Source organism: Alligator mississippiensis, chromosome 1 (genome assembly GCF_030867095.1).
Source record: "Alligator mississippiensis isolate rAllMis1 chromosome 1, rAllMis1, whole genome shotgun sequence".
Classification (NCBI taxonomy): Eukaryota; Metazoa; Chordata; order Crocodylia; family Alligatoridae; genus Alligator; species Alligator mississippiensis.
This window is the reverse complement of record NC_081824.1, coordinates 237,297,945-237,315,961: the sequence shown is the minus strand read 5'-3', so window position 1 is coordinate 237,315,961 and position 18,017 is coordinate 237,297,945. Positions and strand designations below refer to the sequence as shown.

Sequence of the window (18,017 nt, the reverse complement as noted above, 5' to 3'; positions counted from 1 at the left end):
ACCCCCTCAGGCTGAGGAGGGCCAGAGTGACTGTAGCAGCTGCAAGCTCAATAGTATCCAGGTACTCAGTATACCTCTGGTAGATGAAACTCTCAGGACTTGAGTGGGGTTTGGGTCTGCTCTGTCTTATGTCCAGACCCAGTGGGATGTAGGGGGACCCAACATTGTGGAAATATGCATAGGATTAGGGGGTTCTCAGGGTGCTGTGCTGGACTGGGCCCTATTGGTTGTCAGGCAGAATAATGACTTGGCCATGGATTAGGGAAAGGGAAGCCCACATCCATGGGGCCAAAGCAGACTGTGGCCCTCACCCATGTTGCCCTGGGCTTATGGGGACCACCCATAGGATGGAGCCTTCCCAATGCACAAGGATGGGATGAGCTATCTTGGGAGCTGGGCATTTCCCTGTCCCCAGAAACTGTATCTACTGTGTCTCCACACATACCCCCCATGTCCCAGGTGAGCAACCACATTTCCCCCCGTCCCCCAACGCTTCCTTCCCCAACACTCACACTATACAGCCCCCTCTCCCACACAGCGTCTCTGCACGTTTCCCCAACACTCTCACCACACCTACACCTAGCTGCCCCATAAATCTACCACACAGCCTTCCTCTTCTCAACACCAGCAGCACATAGCCAATCCCTCATGACAACCCTCTCCAGCCCTCCAAGCTACATCAATCAGGACTTCTTCTATTGATAGGGTGGTTTCTTGTATCTTACTAGGTGACTTATAGTTTTGGATGATTGTGACCAATGTAATTTGACTTGGCAGTGCATCATTATGTGCAATACACATCATAAACAACATAATGCTTGTGCCAGGGAGGCAAGGAAGTGGGGCACAGTTTGGCAGCTTACCCTACAAAGTTGAAATCCCAGACTGTACCCCTGGTGAGGTGCCTGACTGCTCAAGTGCCTCAGGAACTTTGCAGCCTAATGTATATTCATGTAATAAGGTTTTGTGGCCACTGGAGTGGTGTTTTTCTGGATCACTTTTTTGGACTTATGCACTTGAATTCCACCTAAGTCCCATTTCAAGCACCCGAAGTGACTTTCTGAATCTCATTCCAGGTCTTTACATATGACTACTGATTTTATCTTCTTCTGGCTTCAGGTATTCCTGATCTCTGAATGTCAGGCCCCTTTTCAGAAGGCAAAGTCTTCAGTTACTTTGAAAAACTATGCTGCTTGTACATGCCACGGGGGGTTTACTTTGGTTTAATTCTCCCTAAATTGAAGCGATGGGTTTTTAAAAACACAGCTTCAATGTAGAGTGAAATACCTGTGGCATGTACACAAGGGTCGGGCCTGATCCTCACCTGCATCTCTGGGAGGAGGGGAGGGCGAGCAGCTGGTGGGCTCAGCGGTCCCTGAGCTGCTGGGGCAGGGGGCAGGGCCACCCAGGTGGCACCCGCCCACAAGCACCTGGCCTGGGCAGTCTCAGGGGGCACAGCAACCGCAGATGGAAGCACTGCCCCCACCCCCGCAGCCACAGAGGGAAGCACTAGGCCTCCATACAGTTCAAGCAGGCAGGCAGGCCCTGGGGAGAAAAACAAAAAGATCAGGCTCGCCAATTTTTTTTTCCTTCAGTGGAGCCTGCTGCACGGGCTGCTGCTGGGTTCCCTGCACAGGCTGTCTGCACAGCCCCTGAGCTGCACAGGGCCCAGTGCTTCCCTCCACAGCTGTAAGGTAGCAAACTAAAACACCTTGGACATGTTTTATTTTGCTGCATCCCTAAGTCATTTAACGTGCAATACACCACCAACAGTGTAAACAGTCGCACCATTAAAGCGGTGCAAAAGGACATTTTAGCTGCTTTAAGGGCCAATTTTGTGGCATGTACAGAGGCCCTCCAGCGCTTGTACACATAATGGGGATTTAGTCCTCTAAATTGAAATGGTGGGTATTTAATCGTGATGATTAAAAACTGACCGTTTCAATTTAGAGGCTTCTATCACTGTTACAGTGAGAAGACCAATCCTTTTTTTCTTTTTTCTTTTTTTGAGGAGCCTACCCATGTCTCCCAGGACTGGGGGACAAGCTACCGGTGGGCTGAGCAGCTTCTGAACTGCAGAGGTCCCCAGTCCTTCCCTTCACGGTGGTAGTGCCCCCTGGGGCTGCCTGAGTGGGCTGCTAGCTGTGCGTGTGCTGCCCTGCTTGGGCTCAGGGAACAGTTGGATCAGGCTGGGTGCTGCCTCTGAGCTGAAGCAGTGCCTGCCCACTAGCTGCCCACTCAGGTGGTCCCAGGGGGTGCCGCTGCCATGGAGAAAAGGACCAGGGGCCCCCCACAGCTCAGGGGCCACTGTCAGCTCACCCCCAGCCCCAGGAAAGCTGGGAAGTCTCTGGAAAAAAAAGAAAAAAAGGATTGGGCCCCTCACTGCTTTATTTTTTTCCTTTGGTGCACCCTGCCCGTGTGAGCTGCTGCTGGCTGGCACAGCCCCTGAGCTGCAGGGGGACCCAGCCCAGCTGCTAGTGGGCGGTTGCTGTCCCAGCTTGGAGGCAGCACCCAGCCTGATCCAACTGTTCCCTGAGCCCAAAATAGGGCAGCACCAGCACAGCTAGCAGCCCACCTGGGTGGCCCCTGCTGCCGTGGAGAAAAGGACCGGGGACCCCTGCAGCTCAGGGGCCGCTCAGCTTCATGGCAGCTCACCCGCCAGCTGTGGGAGCTGCAGGGAGGCTCCACAAAAAAAACAAAAACAAACAAAAAAAAAATGATCAGGCCCCTCGCCACGTGTCCCTTCAGCCTACCTCTCCCATGGCAGAGGGGTGAGCTGTTAAAAGGCTGAAACATTACAAATAGCTACGTTGCAAACTAAACTACATGCAGATGTGGTTTAGTTTGCAATTTAACAAACTCATTTAAATTGTAAAAAACCCTGCACGTGTGCAGCATGAAGTGCAAAAATGGGCAATTTTCATCATGTGTACAAGCGCCCCTGAAGAGTAGTTTCACAGAGGTATTTAAGCATCTAAACTCCAGAAATTTCAAATAGCCTAGGGAGATGTCTGTACTACATCTCTGCCAGTTGAGAGCACTGCTGAGAAGCACACCCTGGCCACATGTTCCCACTCTGCCCATGCCAAACCCAGAAATGAGGCAGTGGCACCTTTCTGAAGTTGCTCCCCACCACAGCTCTCAACCTCTCCTCAGCATGGCAGTGGGGGTGGCAGCACCTCCCAGACAGCCTTATTGCCTCTTTCCTGGGCTTGGCACAAATGAAGTGAGTGTGGGCAGGTGAAAATGTGCTTCTCATAGTCCTGGGGAAGCATCCTGAGCAGTAAAGTCAGTCCCCACTCTGTCTGAGGAGCCAAAATGCACTGTTCTTCTTCCACCACAGAAGTCCAGCAACTGCATTTCCTGCAAGAGTCAAGACAAGTTTGATATCTTTCACAATGTTGCATTAAAACATTCTTACATTTTACCCTGTGGAATGAAAGGCAAGAATAGTAGTGGTGGTCAGAAGGGATGTGAGACCAGAATTGGTACTGAGATATTCCTGAATTTTAATCCTCCCTCTCACGTGGACTTTTCTCTATGCTTTCTGTCTGCTTTTCCTGCATTCTTTGATGTGGAGACAGTGCTACTTAGTTTGTGCCTGTATAGTACCTTGGAGATGGATAATTTCCCATGGACACTGAGCATTAACAATTTTGAAATAAGAAACCATGGAGTATTGTAAATAAATAAAAACAAATGTGCTCGATTGCTGCAGGCTTGCTCAACTTCAAAGCAGGATCCTGCAATCCATCGTATCCTTTAAAAATATGCAAAGGTATCCTGTGTTCCTCCAGACTTTCTTAAGAACTCTCATTTGTCATGGTATCTACCATGTTTAGACACTGAGATGGTGTGACCACTGCTTATCATGCTCTATTCGCTTCACCAGTACTTGTTCTTCTCCCATCTGTTTGCCATATTCTGTTACGGTCACTTCATATGGTATTTAGACTCTAAGTTGTTTGGGGCAGGGACTACGTTTGCATAAAGGGCAGGAATCACAGATTTATAATTGCTCTGGACATTGCAGAACCTTGTAAATTGGTTGAAATTCACACTGTATTCCCTTCTCACCTGGCTATTTGAGCCAATCAAGCCAAATTTCATGACATGGTTTGTCTAAACTAGAGCAAATCAGGCTCTTGCAACCTCTGTGCTACATTATTGCATTTATTTAGATTGTTTAAAAAAAACAACAACTTCTCATACCCCACTCTAGGTGCCCCAACATAATCTAATTTCCACAAACCCATGTCCTAGTGCAGGGCTGGCCAACCTGTAGCATACATGCCACAAGTGGCACAGGCAGCCTGTGTATGGGGCATCCAGCAGATCAGGGAGGGGATTGGCAGCACAGCAAACAACAGGGCAGGAAGCAGAAAGCAGAGCAGGAGGCAAGGAGCACATGTTGAAAACCAGAGTGCAGGTCAGCACATTTGGCACAGAAAGGGGATTGGAATGGCACTCGGGTAGGGTGCAGAGCTAATTTGTGACACACCTGCTAAAACAGTTAGCCCCCAATGTCCTAGTGGACGACTCCTATCAAACCATCAATAAATCTACAAATGTAGCAATGGAAATAATCCTAAACATCCCTGTTTCAACTAGCATCATTATTACAGTTGTACAAATAATGGATTTCTTTAGTCTGTTGGTAGAACTGGGGTGGGTGGGCGGAGGAAGAGTTTCATGCTGATCCAAAACAATTTTCTTTCAAATTGAACAAATTTCTTTCAATTGGACACAAGTGCAGAGAAGCAAACAGCTTCTCCCCTACCTGGCTGGCCAGGACTGTCTGCCAAGGGAGCCCCCAGGTACCCCAACCCCTCATGCCCAAATTTTCCCACCTGGAGGAGCAAACAGCTCTTCCCCTACCTGTCCCCAAGCTTTCTCCTCCCTACTGTATTAACTCAAATAGAAGACAAAGTTTTCCCCCCCGAATCAGCATAGGTCCTTGTCTTACATTCACATACAAAGAAACCTCATTAAATACATTGTCTGTCATTAAAACTGTTGCCAAAAGCAGCATGTGCTCCATAATGAAAACCAATTTTGAAGTTGATTAAATGCAGCCAGCACTGAGCATGACTATAAAACACATAGCCCATATAGGTCAAACATACCAATGGAAACCTACTTGTTTTTTAAACTCAAGGCCAAATCAGTTCCAAATTCTATTGGGCAAAGCCCAATTGTCAAGTTCCAAAATTTGACTGAGCAGCAGTGACAGATTTAGGCTTAAGCTACTTAAACTACAGCTTAGGGCCTCTAAATATGGAAAAAAATAAGAGGCCTCTAAACATAGGCTTCTATGGTTATATAATGGAAAAATGATAATAAAGAAATAAGAGAGGCAACATGCCTGCTTTCTTTAGATGATCATGCTTCTGGTTTACAGCATGGCATATTCTTCCAAAAGAGACTGCAGCCATAACACAATGATCACTGGGAATCCCCCTCTGACCTTCTCCACTTACCATTTGTAGGATCCTGGTCTTCCTCTTCCTGTCAGGGAACCAGCTGGCAGGGCTTGAGCCTTAACCCCTACTTGACCGGCCGGCCATGACTGGAAGGTTCTGGATTTAAAGGGACCACCTTGTCTCTCAGTAACAGGGTTAGGGTTCCCTGTTATAGGGGTGTAGCAATCTGGGATTAGTTTTGGGCTTTTTTCCTAGCTTGCTCCTTTGGCTTTTTGATTAGGGGTAAGCGAGGCTAGGGGGCATCTGAACTCTCAGGTTTCTGGGCTTGGGCCTTGCATGTAGGATGCCATGGATGTGGGAGTATCTGAAGCCCCAGAAAGCTGAGTCTGAGAGTTAGGATACTTGCTGGTGGTAGTGCCTCACAGACCTGAGCAGTTAAGCTCTGCTCAGTAGAAATTTGGAACTTAATTCAAAACTGATTTGGCCCTGGAAATGAAATTTTAATTAAAAAAGATGGTACTATATACAAGTACATGCAAAAGTGTTTCTTGGAAGTGTATTTATAGAGTACCTATGCTAAAACTTGCAGCAATTTCTTTAAAGGCAAAATACATCAATTCTGGATTAACTAAATTACTACAGGCATCTTTATTCAAAGTCAGTGTTTTCAAATTTGTCTCTCACATATATGTGCTTAGTGATGTCATAACCCAAGGGTATGATTTTGTGTGTGCTTCGGCACTGCAGAATTATTTCCCGCCATGAGGAGCTTTCTTTGCACGGTGCAATTCTCAGTTGCAAAGAGAAAACCCCGGTGCAAAGGAGTTCCCGCCATTCGCATGCAAATTTGTTCCCCACTATTGGCTGTTTCTAAATTATTCCCACGTGGCGGCTAGCGATCGGCTTGCTAGCCGTATAAGAGGCTTGAGCTGTTTCCACCCAAGTTGGAGAACTCCAAGGAGAACCCCGCAAGGGAGGACTCCACAACCATCTGGAGGAGAAGTACAGGGTACAGCGAAGGGCAACTCGTATGGTCAAGGGCCTGCAGACCAAGCCCTACGAGGAGAGACTAGAGAAACTGGACCTTTTCAGCCTCCGCAAGAGAAGGTTGAGAGGCGACCTTGTGGCTGCCTATAAGTTCATCACGGGGGCACAGAAGGGAATTGGTGAGGATTTATTCACCAAGGCGCCCCCGGGGGTTACAAGAAACAATGGCCACAAGCTAGCAGAGAGCAGATTTAGACTGGACCTTAGGAAGAACTTCTTCACAGTTCGAGTGGCCAAGGTCTGGAACGGGCTCCCAAGGGAGGTGGTGCTCTCCCCTACCCTGGGGGTCTTCAAGAGGAGGTTAGACGAGTATCTAGCTGGGGTCATTTAGACCCAGCACTCTTTCCTGCTTATGCAGGGGGTCGGACTTGATGATCTATTGAGGTCCCTTCCGACCCTAACATCTATGAATCTATGAATCTATAAGTACTTCACATCTTGTGAAGAACTCTAAGCGCTGCAGAGCCTAACAAACCCAGCGTGTGCCTTAAGAAGGATATAGGGGCCTGATCAACCTCTAGCCTCTCCCCGTCGCTGCCTAATCCCTCGATGTACCCTTCCCTGTGCGCTCGTTCCACGGAGCCTAGCAAACTCTGTGTGTGTGTGTATCCAGAGCTCTGCCCCAGTTATTTCAAGAGGCTCGAGTTTTTCTACGGGTATTGTTCGTATGAGTTTTGTAACTGCAACTTAAGCGAAGTTTTCTCCTGCCTGCCGCGCGCCCCCGAAAGCCTCGGACCGCTCCTGGCCCGCACAAGTGAGAGTAGGGTCTGACAATAAGAGTGAGGGAAGGGGCTGCAGGGGGAAGAAGTTAGGCAGGCAAGGGACTACCTGGCCCTCCCAAATCTATTTTCCCTGCTGTATCAGTGGGAGGGGGACAAATTCAAGGCTTAGCTTCCAATAATTAAATTCCATACCTGGAAAATTATAACAAATTTATAAATTTTCCATATATAGAATCTAATGATTGGGAATTGTCTTATCTTCAAGTAAATATAGTATTAATGCTGCTCAGTGTAAAAGATGAAACTAGAAGTGATGATCAGCAGGCTCTCCTCTCAGCACTTCTCTTGCAAGGGTAAAAGAGAAAGGTAGCAGAATCTTTTGCGCAGGTTTGTATCTCAGCTCAGTGACTTCAGCACTACCGGAGGTTCTACGGAGCGTGGGAATGTGTGCAGTGTAGTGTGGCACATGCCCACACAGTAGGATAGAATGATTATGACTGTACACATTTTAGTGATGCAGTGACTTTCCAGGGTTTATAACTCAGGGAAATCTTGCTAGCCCTAGTACTGCCACACTATTCCAACTTCCTATTCCAACATAGCCTTTTGGCTATAAATCTAATTAATTAGATAATTAATTCCTGACTTGCTAGAGCTGTTCAAGAAAGAAGTTGCTAACATTATACATACTCATAATATAAAGTATAGTGTGTGTGTGTGTTAGCAACTTCTTTCTTGAACAGCTCTAGCAATTCAAAAATGCATCTATATATGTATTTTATTTATTAGATTTACATTCCACCCTCTCCAATAGGCTACGTTGGAATATATACACATACACACACATTACATATTTTTACATAAACTACTTTTTATTTATCTAACTTCCTACTTGAAACCCTCTCTACCATTTTGATTAAATTTAAAGAGAAAATCAGCCTGAGGCAGAGACCAACAACAACGTTTTCCAAAGTGTTTAAGCCTCACACATATAATCAAAAGTATTTAGACTCCTCAGTCCTATTCAAGCATCAAATCAATGGGAGTTGGGAGCTAAGGACACCTATACATGTGCAGAGAGACTGCTCTGACACATTGTAATTACAATGCATCAGAGTGGACTCGATTACTCAAGTCTGCTGGAGCATGGTAATTACCATGCTCCAGCAGACTCCAGCATCATGTGCTTCAGGGTCCCTGCACTGAAAAATGGTGGCAGGGGCAATAACTAAAGCTGGTTCAAAGAGCTTTAGGTAAAGCACCCCTGCCACCATTTTTTCAGCACAGGGATGCTGATACACATGACGCTCCATGTACTTTAATTAGAGCAACTCTCAGAGCCTCTCTAATTAAAGCCCCCTCCCCCCCCAGCCTCCTGGAACATGTCTATAAATCCCCTAAGTTTCTAAATACCTTTGACAATCTGGGTATTAAAGGACTTGGAACTGAAGTCCAGCCTTTGGCTCCTAAATAACTTGGACACTTTGGGGGAAAAATGGGGCTTAGTCTACTAAATCACCTAAATAACTCTGAAAAATACTGTCTCAAGCTTACAAAATTCATTGTACTGCAAAGTTTGATAAAATCATAAAGTAACTAAGAACAGTGGATAAGAAATACAGAGTGCTATTGCAACCTTGATGGCAGGAACCCTAGTAGTTCAGGCCTATTCATATTCATGAATACTGTTTTAGCAAGAGTGTCCTTGACTGATTTTTCATCCCATCACAAACAGGCCTGAAGAGGTAGTGAGCCAGCATGCCCAGGCTTGTTAAATAACTCTGCATAAACTTTGGGGGCTGCTGAGCAACAACAAAAACAGAGTTAGTCGGTGCAGTAACAGCAGCAGCAATGCACTTGCTTTTCATCAACACTGTATTCACACCAAGTGTAGCACACAAAGCATAAAGAAAATACAGTTTGTTATACATGACATTTACAACGGGCTTCAGAATGTATTTCCACTTCCTCTTTCCATATTAATTTATCACAACATTCTTGTTTCTTACAATCAAATGTAAACTACAAGGTCTCCATGTTATCCAGTAGGGAGGAAGCTATTACTCTCCTAGCTCCAGAGAAGAGTCAGAGAGACTTGAGAAGCTGATTTAAATGGATTGTTATCCAGGTCCTCTCATGTTCAGATTAAGAAACACCCAAAGCATAAACTGGTATTAAGTAGCCATGACCTTGGGTTCTTTTGTTTGAAATGAGTATATTGTGAATAATGCAAAAATATTTGTTTTTTAAACTAAAATATTTAAAATACCTTAAAGCTGTAGTTAGTTTTGCCGTATTTTATTTTTCAGGCATATGAGAACACAAAGAGGATTGTTGTCAGATATTAGGGAATAATGTGATTTATATGGTACTGGCAAAATTCCCTGAATATACTGAAAACTGTTCTATATGTTGAAAGAGGATACTCTGCTTGTTTGTCTATATCTCTGTGTATCTAAAGCATGCTAAACAGTAACTAGTGCTATACATGAACATTCAAGTGATTGATTTGAAATGTTTTAATCTACAGTATATAAAACTGATTTGGATCATCATTGATACTGTTTTTACTCACAGTAGAGGTAAATGCTACACAAAATTCCTGCACAATAATTTGAAACAGGAATACACATTTGCAAAACAGAAGCATCTTATGCATCATTTCTTTTGATTTTGGCTATGTACAAGTTCTGGAGAAAGAATCTTCAAAGTTTCTTCCTAGGGATGTAAAATTTTTACAATTTTTTTCATGACTTTCCTGTTAATCTAGTTTCAATTTGCGGAGTGGGGGGAAGACTCTTTTTCATATTATTTGCTTTTGCTAAATGAACTGGATGAATATTGTTTATCTGTGCCTATGAAAAGTATCTGACACTGTGCACTTATGGGTACTCATACTTATTCTGGCTGCAGCTACAAGCCCCTACCACAAACTTTTTCAGGATTCCAACATTCATTCCAATGATATTCCAGTGCAAACATCACAAGGAGGACTTAATCTATTTAACTTAATTAGTGCTGTGGCTGCACTAAAGGTTTATTTTACTTATAATATAAAACACAATAAAAATACTGGGTTTACCATTTTTGCATCCCCAAAGTGCTGCATGTTACTAAACTACCATTGCTATATAGGTCTTCCATACATAGTAAACAAGCAAAAGCAATTCCTAAACCATTTAGTTGTGGATAGCTGTAATACAACAGGTTCCTTACCTTCATTTTCCTTCTTGCTGCTCCCATCACTTTCAGTACTGACTAAAATGCCATAGGAGAGACTGACACTTGCCTTGGGAATGCGGACCCGTTTATACAACCATGTAATTCCCTTGCCAAAAAGAAGGGGGGAAAAGGATATTTTCCCACAGTTGACAGTCATTAATACTTCCTCAGCTTCCGCCAACTCAATTCTTGAGAAGGCACAAATTTGTTCTCATCAGAAAATGCCTCAGCTCTTGAAAACCACAAACTTACATTTCACTTTGGGGACTTAAGTAGCATGGGAACTGCATAAGAACACCATATTGGAGGCACAAAGCACATGCATACCACAAATCAAAAAAAAAAAAAAAATGGAAAGTGGACCCAAAGAAAGCCAGCATGATCTAATGGCAGAGCTGCAGTGGCAATAAACAGAAAAAAGGCTTGCTTCAAAAGATGGAAGAAAAATCCTAATAAGGAAAAGAAAAAAAGAACACAAACTGACAAATCAACTGTAAAACTGAATAAACACTAAATAAGAAAGATTTTGAGAAGAATCTTACTAGAGATATAAACAGTAACAATAAAATATTTTTAACTACATTAGAAGCCAGCGATCTGCCAGGTAGTCAGCTGGGCCTTTGGATAATCCAGGTGCAAAAGGGGCACTAAAAGATGGCAGGGCCATTGCTGAGAAACTTTGCATATCTGTGGAATAGGTTAGGGAAATTCCCTTGCCAGATCCACTCCTCCCTAGGGACAAATCAATGGAGCTGACATAAACTGAGATATCAATAGATTCATAAACCAAAGCCTAGCTTTCCTAAACATCATGACTGTGCATCCAGTATTTCACTGAACGATATTTCCACACCTGAGTTAATGTTCATCCAAGTTCATGTTTCCACACCTGAGTTTATATTTTTAGCTTGAGTTAAAAACCAGTCTGAAGGGCTGTGAAATAGGAGCTACATTACCAAGAGGGACTAAGAGACAACAGATTCCATAGGAAAGAATAGGTTGATTAGTGGAATATTAATATCAGTAAAAAGGAGATTGGGTTATTAACGCTTGTGGAATGAAGAGTTTTGAAAGAATCATACAGAGCCATGAAAACAAAAGGCTCCCTCACTGCTGCCTGAATAGAAATGGTGCTGCCACTGCCAGGAAGTCTGTTTTAAACTTTAGGGCTAGGGACAGACATTAGCCATAAACTGGTTTAAGTGATCAGAAACTGGTTTAAACCTGTAACAGAACAGATGTTCAGTGCACATAAATCAGTTTGGAAATGTCTGAAACTGGTTTGAGATAAACCTGGTTGAATGTAGTATCAGACTTAACTGATTTGGGTCAAGCTGGTTTATGCAGTGTCTGTGCCAGACCCCTTGCTGGTTTAAGATAAATCAGACTCCTCCAGCATCCTGGCATGCTCTCTGGGCTGGGCAGAGCTCTGTATTCCATAGCAGGGCTGGTCCCTCCCCTCTGCTCCCTGGCTGGAGCTCTGGCAGAGACTGCAGGCACAGCAGGATCTGCCTGGCTTCCCCCTGCCCTACCCCCCACTTCACTGCTAAAGCAGGATTCCCCCCACTCCCTCCCTCCCATCTCCCACAGCATGGACCCCAACCGCAGAGACCCTAGGCATGTGGTATGCTAGTTAATGCCGAGAGGTGTTTGTGTGTGTGTCTCTCCAATTTCACTGGGACAGGCAGACAGAACAGTGACCGCTTAGGGCTTTTTGGAGCTAATCAACAGGTCAGCAGGTAAGATGTTTAAGAAGAATTAGAACTAATGGAGAGAGGCTATTGTTTTGCTCATGGGGTGATAAACCCTGTTATTAATCCCTGCTGTCTTGCTTGCCTGTCAGTTCACTGCAGACAGTATAAAGAAGCAGGGAGGGAGATCAACAGATGTAATCAGAGGTCCTGCCTGGGCATGACCACACCCTCCTCAGCTCAGCATTATCTAAGGGAAGGGAGGGCTGCTCTAGACCCCCCCCCCCCCGAGCCTGAGCCACTGCAGGCATGTGCCTGAATTTCCTTAGTCCAAAGGGAATGTCTGTCTGGTTACAAACTAGTTCAGTCTAGCCAGGTTAGACTAACCTGTAATGGTTGAATCAATTTGGCTCAGGCTTTTTGAATGTCTGTCCCTAGTCTAGATGGAGCACATATCAAAATGAGCTGCAATAGCACCACTGCACCCCACATCCCAGATCTGCCCTTGCTTAGGTTCTTATCTAGCCTCAACACCTTGTGGCTGGGAACATCCTGCTGGTGTTGCCTTTCAGTACTTGAAACTTGCATCCGTCTGTAAGTTATAGAGATGGCTAAGCCTTGATCAAAATGGTTGTCACACAGTATCCATGCCCAGCACTTTCTGCTCCCTGTTCCCTGACTTAGCAACAATACAAGGGCTGCAATGTTGGAACCAGGAGGGAACCATCTTTGTTGGCATGCTCACTGCTGGTGGGAGTAGCCTGAAGGCGCAGACAGAAAAATGTGACAATTTTCACCTAATCTGGCCTCTGAAAGTACTCTACAGCCATCACCAAACACAAGTGAATGGTTGCTGAGTGCTTTAAAAGGGCCTGATCCCATGACAGTCTGAACCCTCATTGCAAGAGGGTTCAGATGAAGACACTCCAAAATGAAGTGCCTTCATTAACACCTGTTTGCATGTGCCAGGAGCAGGGTTGGGCTGACTATGAGTTACAGAAGGGAGCTGCACTTCTGTCTGTGCATTTAGTGGAGGGGCTGCAGGTGGTTTTCTTTCCTTTTCTGTGGCCCACATAGCACAAGAGGGGATAGATATGCCAAGGGAAAATCCAGTCCAGCACATGGAAGACTTACTGCATCGTTGCCACAATGGGACTTGAATCTGTTCCAGCATACTTCGACTCTGGATGGTTCCAATTTCCATATCCAAGGGTCTAGTTCTGCTCCCATTTAAATCTGTGAGAATTTTACTCTTAAATTAAGAGAGGCAGGATTGGAGTATAAGTCATTATAAAAGGGATATTTCTCAGGGCTGCTTTCCTTCAAGGCCTAAGCACTCACTAGGAGCAACAGCTGTGGTTTGGGTCAATTTAAAAAATGTATTTACTAATTTTTTCCACCCTTTTTTGGCAACAGCTTTTTTAGTCATAAGAACGTAAGAACTGGGCCATCTTGCTGAGCATCCTATGTCACATGGTGGCAGGAGTGGATGCTGAAAGGAAAAGTACACAGGGAGTGGCCAGGGTTTTATCCATTGTTCCTCTCCCACTTGCAGACTCCAGCATTTAAGATCTAGGAAACACTGAATCAGAGACTGTATCCCTAACTCCCATGCTCAATAGCTACTGATGCCCCTTTCCTCCAAGAATTTTTCCAATTCCTTTCTGAATCTGGCTAAACTGTCAGTTTCCACAACACCTTGTGGCAATGAGTTACACACTTTAATTACATGGTGTGTGAAAAGAACGTTCCTTTTGTAAGTTTTAAACTTACTACCTACTACTTTCAATTTATGACCCCTAGTTCTTGTACTGTGAGAGATAGTAAATAATAAATCCCTATTTACTTTCTTTTCATTGTTCAGTATTTTGTAAACCCTTCTTACGTTCCCCCTCAAGCATCTCTTTTCTAAACTGAATAGGCCTAGCCACTTTAGTCTCTCCTCATACAAAAAGAAGATCCTTCATACAACTAATCATCTTTGACGTCCTTCTCTGTACCTTCTTTAGTCCTTTTATATCCTATCTGAGATGTGGAGACAAAAACTGGGCACAGTATTCAAGGTCTAGATGCACCATGGATTTATAGAGGGGCATAATGATGGTTTCTGTTTTGTTTAGAAATCCCTTAAATCATATTTTTTGTTTGCCTTTTTGATGGCTGCTGAGCACTGAGCTGATGTTTTTAGTATACTGTCTACAATGATTTCTAGATGGCTTTCCTGTATGGTAATAGCTAATGCAGAGCCCATCATAGCGTAGGTATAATTTCAGTTATTTTTGCCTATGTGCCTCACTAGACACTTATCTATATTGAATTTCAACTGGCCTTTACTTGCCTATTTGCTCAGTAGTGCCAAATCCTTCTGTAGTTCCTCACAGTTCGCCTTGATCTTTACCATTGTGAATAATATAGTGTTAGCCACAAGTTTGGCCACCTCACTACTTACCCCTTTTCCAGATCATTTATGATTATATTAAACACCAGTCCCAACACAGATCCCTAGGGGACCCTGCTGTTTACTTCTTTCCATCCTGAAAACTGACCATTTATAGTCATTCTTTGTTTGCTATCTTCAAGCCAACTTCTAATCCACAAGTGGATGTTTCCCTGTAATTCCATGGCTCTGATGGGGGACCTTGTCAAAGGCTTTTTGGAAGTCCAGATATACTGTGTCAACTGAATCACCCTAATCCATCTGCTTATTGACACCCTCAAAGAACTCCAGTAGGTTGGTGAAGCATGATTTCCCTTTGAAAAAGCATGTTGATTCCTCCCCAGCAAGTCGTGTTCATTCATGTGCTGAACAATTCTTTTTTTAAATAATTTTTCTACCAGATTTCTAGGAACAAAAGTCAGACTCACCAGCTTGTAGTTTTCTCCATCCCCTCTAGAGCCTTCTTTAAACATGGAAGTCATGTTGGCAACTCTCCAGTCCTCTGGTAACAAGGCTGTTTTTAGTGGTAGATTGCATACTATAGTTAGGAGTTGGCAGTTTCTGACCTGAACTCCTTCAGGACCCTAGGGTGAATGACATCAAATACTTGTGTTTTTCTGCTGTTTAGTTCATGGGTGCTCAACCTCTTGGCTGTGTGGGCCAGAGGAGTGGGGAGGGGCAGCATGGGGCTGTTCCATGGGCTGGATTGAACCTTGCATGCCAGGATCAGGCCCAGCACTGCCTCCTCTCTGACCTATGCACCTGGATTGGGTTCTGGGAGGCCTGGCATTGCCTGCTCTCAGCCCCCCAACATGCTGGGATTGGGCCCTGGTGTCCAGCACTGCCCTCTTCTGGCCGCCTGCATACTGGAAATGGCCTCTGGGGCCCAGCACACCCTGTGCCTGGCCCTGCATGCTCAGATCTGGTGCCCGATCCAGTGTGAACAACTTAGGGCTCCTCATGGGTCCAGAAATCTGGTGGTCAGGGTGAAATGCCACCACTCTCCATCACCAAATTTGTGCATCTGTGGGGAGCCCTACAGGCTGGATGACATGGGGTCATAGGCTGAATCTCACCTGCAGGCCTGTGGTTGAACACCTCTCATTTAGTTTATCAGTTTTCTCTATGCCGTCATCAATTGAAACCTCAAATTTGACTTGTCTCTAGAGAGGAGTCGATCTAGTGAGGGAATCTCCGTAACCTAGTCTGCAGTGAAGATAGATGCAAAGTTTCTCAGCAATGGCCCTGTCATCTTTTAGCATCTCTTTTACACCCTGAATATGCAAAGGCCCAAATGATTACCTGGTAGGTCTTTGGCTTCCAAGGTACTTAAAGACATTTTATTATTACTATTTATGTCTCTAGCAAGTTTCTCCTAAAAATGTACTTATCCTGTCTTTTTCAGTTCTACAGTTGATTTGCCACAGTTTATGCTCTTTTTTTCTTTTCCTCATTAGGATTTGTCTTCCATCTTTAGAAAGAAGACTTTTTTTGTTTTTTGCCACTGCAGCTCTGCATGCTGGCTTTCTTTGGGTCTGCTTTCCATTTTTGGTTGTTATTTGCTGTATGCATTTGCTTTGTGCCTCCAATACAACGTTCTTAAACAGTTTCCATGCTACCTGAAAGTTATTCACTGCCTCAGAAGCCCCTTTTAACTTCTGCCTAACTAGCTTCCTCATTTTGGTGATATCTCCCCTTTTTAAAGTTAAAGGCTGCTGTAATAAATTTTCTTCTTGATTTTCTTCTTGTCTCCCTTCCTATATGGATGCCAAACCTAGTTGCACTGTGGTTACTATTGCAGAGCAACTCAGTAACAGTTACCGTTTGCACCAAATCCTATGCATTATTTAAGACTAGGTCCCAAGTGGCCTTTCCCTTACTAGGTTCCAGAGCTAATTGTTCCAGAAAACAATCTTTTATAATGCCAAGAAGTCAGCTGTCCTCAGTGTCCCCAGAACTTTGCAAACCTTCCAGAACCAAAAAGTTAAAAACAGGATTGAAGTGGCTGAAGGATTAAGGAAAGAATTCAGTTGGGGAATAAAAGTGAGGAAATGTAATACCAATATATCATTGACAGACATGATCATAGCAAAGTACATTTTGTGCCATTGGTTATGCTAACATAACTCACTGTAACAGTGGGAAGGCCAGTGCCACTCAGCTACACCTTCTCCCAGCTCCCCCTACCTCCCATTCTTCACCTGTCATGACTTTGATGTTATTGGTTATTGGGAAGTGGGGGAATCCTAGGACCAGCAGCAGTTCTGCAGGTAACCTGGTCTTCTCAATCAGACCAGTCACACTGCCTGAGTCCTTTTGCACACTTGCACCCACACAGAGTTCCCCTTTTGCAGGGTTGCCTTTTCAGGTTTCTAAGGGCTTGTTGGGACTCCAGCTGTCAAAGCCTAGGCCCCTTCCTCTCTCTAGTCACACCCACCTTGGCCCACTGCTAAAGACCTCAGGCTCTGGGTTTTAGGCCTCGCCTCAACAGCCATCTCCTCCCTTTAAGGCAGGGGTGGGCAATTATTTGGGCAGGAGGACCACTTAGCAACTTTTGTTGAGGTGTTGAGGGCCATGCGCAAATGCACATACACATACATGTGCAGACATGCATACACACGCACGCACACACACACACGCACGCAAGCTTCCCACAGCTCTCCCTGCACCCGCTGTCCAAGTCACCAGCACATGGCTTGGTAAGGCAGGAGCTGCACCGGCTGCATCCATGAGGCCCAAAACGGTGCATGAGAACACAGCATGGCACCGACCTAGCCCAGCCACATGCTGGGGATTCAGGGAGGGGGAGGGGGTGCAGGGAGAAGGGGACCAGGAGCTGCAGGATAATTGGGCCTCATTAGGACGGTGCTGTGCGGTGTTTCCCACTTCTTCCTGCACCCCCTCCCCTGCCTGCAGCAGGGCAGTTTCCCTGGGCTGCCTGGCTGACTGCTTGCAGCTGCACATATACTTACTAAGCTCCTCTCTCTCTCTCTCTCTCATTCTCTCTCCCCCCCCCCCCACCTTTGTATAAACCCAGGCTATGTTTAAATCCCCTAACCTGTGGTTTTCATCCTTTTTTCCATTTGCAGACCCTAAAAAATTTTGAATAGAGGTGGAGACCCCTTTGAATTGTAAGTGTGCGTACTCACATACTTTTGATTGATTATGATCTTTTGGACCCCTTAGACATAGTCTGTGGACCCCCAGGGATCTGTGGGCCAAAGGTTGAATGCCACTGCCCTAACCCTGCCTCCTTCTGGTCACCTGGCCAGACCTGCTGCACCCAGTGACCAGGTGCAGAACTAGTCACTTGTTAGTCACCTACCTTTATCAGCCCCAGGCTCAGCCCAGCTGCACTGCTACCCTTGACTGACTGACTTCAACAACACACATACTCCCCAAGCTCCTCTCTACCCTTCTCCCTTTGTATAGCCCCAGGCTGGGTTTAAATTTACCCAGGCTCCTTCAGGTCACC

At 45.0% G+C, this 18,017-nt stretch overlaps 1 long non-coding RNA gene across 1 annotated transcript in view; it reads right to left on the bottom strand.

Annotated features, from left to right (window-relative positions):
- LOC109281312 (uncharacterized) overlaps window positions 1–10,462 on the bottom strand; it is a 68,357-nt gene extending 57,895 nt beyond the window's left edge. The window contains exon 1 of the long non-coding RNA XR_002087919.2: window positions 10,409–10,462. This is a non-coding gene — a long non-coding RNA (uncharacterized LOC109281312). The remainder of the gene's footprint in view (window positions 1–10,408) is intronic.
- Window positions 10,463–18,017: the final 7,555 nt, after the last annotated feature.